Raw genomic sequence first — 7,239 nt, 5'->3', positions numbered from 1 at the left:
CCCTTTCGAATTTTTAGAGATTATTTGGAAATTATTTCAAACAAAATTTGCAAGAATAAGAACAGTACAAAGAAAACCCATGTGTTATCAGACCCATTGGTTTATCTTTTGAGTGCTTTCTGTCGTTAACATATATATTTTTTCTGAATCACTGAGGAATTCATTTTCATGGTCCCTTATCCCTAAATACTTCGGTGAGCATTTCCTAAGTATATTCCTTCATGTAACCATAATACAGTTATCAACTTGAGAAAATTTAACATTGGTGTACTTATTATTGATCTTATTCCAGTTTTGTCATTTGACCCAATAATCTCATTTATATTTCTCCTTCAGTGTAGGCTTAAGTATTACGTACATGTCTCTCTAGTCTCCTTTAATCTGAAATGTTTCCACAGCCTTTGTGGCTGTGATGTGGATACATTTGAAGAATACAGCCCTTCCTCCCCCTCCCCTTCTTTTAAAAAACGATTTATTTATTTATTTTAGAGAAAGGAGAGAGACTCTCAGGCAGACTCACCACTGAGCACAGAGCCCAATGGAGGGCTTGATCCCACTACCCCGACATCATGACCGGAGCCAAAAATCAAGAGTTGGGCACCCAACCGACTTACCACCCAGGAGCCCGCCCCCAGCTTTTTATTAGAACATCCCTCACTTGGGGTTTGTCACTGTGAGGTTTCCTCATAATTAGACTGAGGTTATGGATTCTCAGCAAGAAAACTGCAAAGGTGACAGTAGGTCCTTCTCAGGGCATCACATCTAGAGACATATGACCTTCATTCATCCCTTATTGGTGATGTCAATTTTGATCTCCTGGTCAAGGTGTCTGATTTTTCTATTGTATAGTTATTTTTTTCTCTTGCAGCTAATAAACAATCTGGGAGGTTTTTTAAGACCGCACGAATATGTTGCACTTCATCAAAATTTCCCTGTAGATTTAGTATTCATCGATGATTCTTGCCTGACAGGTGTTTCCTATGATGGTTCAAAATTATTCCAGTTGTTACTTGACCCTCAGAGCCTGTCCTGGTTAGGGGTGAGCCTAGGCCCTGCCCACTGCATCCCTAATAGACCCCTAATACAGCAGGATCCCAGGGCTTAACTGAGTGTTCTTTGGAAGCCCCTGGGCCAATGTACAGAGATCCAGTTCAAACTGCCAAGGTCCAAGTCCCACTTAGCCTCGAAGACCTCAATTTACTCACTTAGGAAAGGGAGATGTACGATGGCCCTAGTCCTGATGTGAAAAGGCACTGCTGTGCTCCCCAGCGGCTGGCTCCCTTCCTCCTGTGAGGGTTGCTGGACAGGGCTGGTGGCCAACATAACAGGAAGCACCTGATTCAGGGCCTATTGATTGGCAATGATCCTTGAATCCCGCCTGAATTCCCCTGCCACTGGCCTCTGTTGTCACAGTCATACTGAGTGAGTGGCCTATAGAGCTGGTGAATCACTACACCTTCACAGGTCCATTATCTGAGAAGGAACGAAGATAACGGAGAGGAAGCCCTTTACTGGTAAGGGTGTCCCCCAACCCTGGCCCAAGAATGAGTTCCCCTCTGGAAAGCCACCTTGGAGAGGGTGGCTGTGGGAAAGGTCTTAGTGGCCAGCCACATGGCTAAGGAAGGATATGGTGAGAACCTTCTGGTCTTGTGGGCTGGGGGCCTATGTGGAAGAGAGGAGGTTTGTTGTTTTTTTTTTTTGGACTACTGGCCTCATTATCTCAGTGGCCTGAAATGCTATAGATAGTTAGAAAATTCGGGGTTTTTACATACTACAAGGTGGCCGTATTCTTTTTTTTTAAGATTCTTATTAATTGGGGCGCCTGGGTGGCTCAGTGGGTTAAGCCGCTGCCTTCGGTTCAGGTCATGATCCCAGGGTCCTGGGATCGAGTCCTGCATCGGGCTCTCTGCTCGGCAGGGAGCCTGCTTCCCTCTCTCTCTCTCTGCCTGCCTCTCTGTCTACTTGTGATCTCTCTCTGTCAAATAAATAAATAAAACCTTAAAAAAAAGGATTCTTATTAATTTATTTGACAGAGATCACAAGTAGGCAGAGAGGCAGGCAGAAGGGGAAGCAGGCTCCCCACTAGGCAGAAAGCCCGATCTGGGGCTCGATCCCAGGACTCTGGGATCATGACCCGAGCTGAAGGCAGAGGTTTTAACCCACTGAGCCACCCAGGCGCCCCAAGGTGGCCATATTCTGACAAGACCCAGGACAGAGCGGGAGGGACTGTTGGGGGGATGGGTAGCATCTGGATTGTCCCTCCCTCTGCCCCCACCTGAGCCTGGGCCCTGGAAGATCTCTGTGTCTTTCTGAAGCCATTGCATTTTGTTCCACCTCTAAGTCTTGTCCTCCAACCTCTACTCTCGTGTCCCTGACATAAGACATGTCAGAGATAGGAGACTTGGCTGTCAGAAAAGGCCACATTCACTCACTCAAGTGGAGGTTTTTGTGTTGTTATGAGGAGGGTCTGGGGTGGGGGAAATATGAGGGGAGGTGGTAGAGAGATGATGGTGACCATTCCTCCCTGTTGTCATAATTTTATTAAAGAAACAAAAGTCCTGGAGGAAGTAGCAGGGTACAAGTAGAAAAAACCATGACTAGATTTGGAGGCAGATACATCTAGATTTAAGCCCCAGCCATGAATGAGTGACCTCAGGCAACCTGCCTCAGTTTTTCCTGTCTATAAAATGGGCCAATTCTCCCTTCTTCACAGGGTTGCTGTGGGACACTTTGTCCATGGCCTGCCTCATAGACAATGTTTAATAAACCCAGTGGCCTGGCCTCACAGGGCACATCCTATTTGGCAGGCCTACACTGACCTCCCATCATCACCACAATGGCCTCTTGAGGAAGATGTATTTATGGTCACTCCATTTACAAGTTAGTAAACTGAAGTTTAAAACAACTTGCCCAGGAGACCACAAGTTAGTGCCAGGACCTGGGATTTGATCCCCTGGGGTCCTGGCCTGAGGCCACCATGAGCTTCCTGCTTTTTCTCTGGAGAGTCTGACTTCAGATGGCTGCTGAGCCTAGGGAACTTCTGGGTGACTTGGGGCTTGGGGCATCCCCACCTTTGCTGGCACCTGGAAGATAACCCAGGCTGGCTAGGCTCTCCACCAGCCAGCCATGGCCCAAGGGAGAGGCTCAGGAGGCCCTGCCCTTATAAGGACAACAACTCAGCTATGATGAAACTTTTCTGCCTCCCAGCTGGGTGGGCGGAGGAAGGGAAATGACAGGCTCCAACAGCTACAGCTGAGCTTGGGCCTCTGCAGGAACTCGCCCGCAGCCTCCCCTCTCCCCTTCCTGTGTTGCGCTGTCAGGGGCTTTCCAGAGGGTCCCACTGGCTGGAGGTGGGGAGGAGGAGCCAGGGCCTGGGAGGCCACAGCCCCTGGCCCAGGGAAGCAAAGATGTGCAAACTGAGGCCAAGGGAGGGGTCAGGACCCTTGAAGGCCCTATAGGAAGCACACAGTCTTCAGACTGGTCAGGGCCATCTTAGGGCCTGGGAAAGGGCTGCAGCACAGCAAAATCCTATTCCCCTCCTCCCATAGCTGTGTTCTCGGGGTACTGTCCTCCCCAACAAAAATCACTAGCCATGCTATAGCTAAGCATGGAATCACAGGGTATCAGGATAGACAAGGATCTTGAGACCATCCAGTCCCTCCCACTGATTTTTGTGTTTTTTTAAGAATTTATTTATTTGACAGAGAGAGACGCAATGAGAGAGGGAACACAAGCAGGGGGAGTGGGAGAGGGAGAAGCAGACTTCCTGCTGAGCAAGGAGCCGATGTGGGGCTCCATCCCAGGACCCTGGGACCATGACCTGAGCCAAAGGCAGAGGCTTACAGGACTGAGCCGCCCAGGCGCCCCTCCTCCCACTGGTTTTAGAGAGGAGGAAGTAACAGCTCAGTGGGAGGACTTGAACAGGCCCATAGGTTGTGTTAAAATGTGTATGTGTGTGTGTGTGTGTGTGTGTGTATACATATATATGTACATGTGTGTATATCACATATTTAAATTGGGAGGCGGGGCTTTCCCTTGGTTTCCTATTAAAAGCTTCTTTTTTAAGAAATCTCAACGTTAGCTGAATAAAAGGACAAAGGACTTGTTCTACACCCAGATCTGGTTAGCTGTGGGGACTGGTGCTTCCCTGGAGACCCCAGCTGGGGCTGGCAGTGGGGTGAAGCCCCAGGCCAACAGAGAACCAAGTATGGCAGCCGTGAAATCATCTCTGACACTGCTGAGCACAATTAGTGTGACCTGAAGCAGCTGCTCAGCCTCTCTGATCTGTCTCGTCTCTCTCAGCAGGGTGATTTTGAGGATAAAACTAGAGAAGTTATATAAAGCTCAGGGCCTGGCACATAGTAGGGTCTTAGTAAATGGGTAACAATATTGTATGTTGGGCACCTACTTTATATTGGGAGCTGTGTATTCCAAGAAAATGGGATCCTTCCCAGGTTGCTTGCTCACTGCCAGTTAGGGGAGGCAGACAGACAGACCTCCCTCCCCATGGTGATATCACAGTGGGATAAGCTGTGTTAGATGGGCACATTCTGCAGCAGCACAGAACAGGGCTCAACAGGCTTCTCTTGCTGAGGGAATCAGACAAGGCCTCATGGAGGAGGGGACTTTCGTCTGCACCTTGAAGTAAGAGTAATACGAAACAGAGGAACTGGGGAGGGCATTTGAGACACATGGAACAGCAGGCTACTGGAGCTAAAGCAAATTCTTTGTGTAGCATCCTGTAGGAGGAGGTGCTAAAGGAGGGGTGGAAGCCCGGGAGATGGGGGTGGGCAGAAGGCAGAAGGTTGTGATGTTCACCGGGAAAGGTTGGACTCCTGTCCTAGAGACCAAGGGAAGTCATAGGTGGGTTTTGAAGAGGGCAGACACAGGCTGTGGGTTAGAGACTGGAGGCAGGGAGACCAATTAGGAGGCAGCAATGGACAAGGGGTGAGGGCTTGAGCCAGGACAGCAACACAGGAGGTAGGGAGAGGAGTAGAATCCTTCTAGGAGGTAGAATGGGGGGTTTAGGGTCTCATGGATGTGGGAGGACTGGAGTGGGAGGGAGGGAAATCAATGACTTACAGGTACCCATTCCTGAGACGGGGAGCATAGTGGGGAGAAGCAGGTTGGGGAGAGGATGGCAATTGTGTGAGGGGTCCAATGAACTACCAGAACTGAGTTGGAGCAAATCTGAAGATCATGGGCATCTAGACAGTGGGTGATTGAAGCCACAACTATGGCAGAGTTATATCTTAGATGTTGTAGGATTAGATTTGAGCGTGACCTACAAGAGGCCATGGTGTCAGGAGAGTTCATCAGAGGCCAAAATCAGCCCTGGGGGAGTTAGGCCAAGATAACAGGGACAGTAGTTTTCTCTCATGTAAGTCAAGTCCAGCAGCAGAGTCTATCCCTAGTACAGGAGCTCTAAGGTCACTAGGTCACTTAGGACCTCTTACTGTTCTGCCATCTTATCACTTGACTCCTACTTCATGACCTGCCAGCAACTTGGCTCCTGTCACATTACTTGGATTCTAACTGCTGGGAAGGGAGACAGAGTCATAAGGACACACACCTTCCCTTCAAAGATACTTTCCGGAAGTTGCACTTCTGCCCACCTCTCACTGGCCAGATTTTAGTCAAATGGTCACACCTAGCTGCAAGGATGATCCTCCAGTTTCTTGGTCTTTCTTCTTGGTGACCACGTGCCAACTGGAAATCAGGAGTTTTATTACCAAAGAAAAAGTGAAGAATGGATCTCTAGAGCAGCGTTCCTCAGTGGGGGGCCATGCTGCCCTCCGGGGGACATGTGGCAACAACTGGAGGTGTTTTTGTCCCAACTGGGAGTGTGGAGGCCAGAAATGCTGCTAAATGTCCCACAGTGCATAGGACAACCTCCACACATTTGGTCCAAGATGTCAGTGGTGCTGATCTTGAGAAGCCCTGACCTACATGGACAATTTCTAGTCTCACTGCTGTAACCAGGACAGCACAAAGAGGGAGGGGACAAGTCGCTTGTGGCCACGCAAGACACCTGTCCCTGGCAGGCCACAATATCAGAGGAGTTGCGCAGCTCAGAGGTAGGTCTCTGGGGGTTTGTTACATTTTCCCCAGCTTGGAGGGTCTCCTGCCCTCACATAAAAGCAAAGAAGCTTGGTTTTTTTTGTGCCTCTTTGTTTCATTCATTTCTTTATATTGGGCTCAGAAGTGCAGAGTCCCAGACTGGACTCTGAGGGAAGGGGCTCATTTAACACATGGGCATTTCTTTGCTCATCAGCCACCAACTTGGCTGCTAGTGGGAGAAAAAGCTCCATAGTCTGGGCCACCATGGCCAGGCTCTAGTTCAGTCCCTTACAGTGTGACACAGTTAGGACCCTTCTTCCAGCCTCTTGGCCACAAGCCAGGGCTGGGTGGTCAAGAAGAGGTCCCTGGCCCTGAATCCACAGAGATACCAGGGCAGCTTTTCTGGCTTTGCCCATAGCACTGGGCTGGGCCTTTCTGTTCTTCTTCCCTCCCCCGCAGACTTCCAACCAAGTCAGCGTTTCTGGGCTCCTCCCACCTCCATTTCCTTCCCAGCCTGTGGCCTTGGGCCTGAAGGGAAGCAGACCTGCCCCAGCTGGGGCCAATGCCAGGCCATGCTGAGGCTGAGGCCTGTGGGTCCCCAAAGTCCCTGGGATGTGGTATGGCTGAGATAGTGCCTATCAGTGGGATGGGGGGGGATGTTGGTATGTGAACAGCTCTGTCTCTGAGGAGGGCTATGGGAAAGAATAGCCCCCAAACCAGTCTGAACTGTTTGGGGTCCTTACTAAAGGTGAGCAAAGGTCTCCCCAGGCCAAACAGCCCCCTAGTCTTGTCTGGCTACAAAAGGCTCCCCGAAAGGAATTGGTCTGAGAATGGCCCACTCGACCTGGACTAGGATCAGTCCCTACAGTGGATCTGGGAGGCAGAGTCTCCGCAAGCTCAGGAAGGGTTAAACTGCCACCTTCCAACCTGTTTTCTAGAGGCCCAGAGGGACTCTAGAGGTTTTCAGCATTTTCAAATGTCTGAGTTTTTCAGCAGGACTCGTTCTGGATTTGAATGGTGGCACAAACCTTCTGCCCTGTGACCTCTGACAAGTTGCCTGACTTCTCAGCTCCTCAGTTTCCTCATCTGTTCAATGAGGAGAATAACACCCAGCTGAGGGTTGTGAGGATTCATCTGGAGAGTGCCTGGCCCACAGGGGGCACTCAGGAAATGCCAGCT

The sequence above is a fragment of the Lontra canadensis genome, unplaced genomic scaffold, assembly GCF_010015895.1.
Source record: "Lontra canadensis isolate GAN:19392208 unplaced genomic scaffold, GSC_riverotter_1.0 scaffold28, whole genome shotgun sequence".
NCBI lineage: Eukaryota > Metazoa > Chordata > Mammalia > Carnivora > Mustelidae > Lontra > Lontra canadensis.
The sequence above is the reverse complement of the archived record's forward strand: the minus strand, read 5'-3'. Positions refer to the sequence as shown.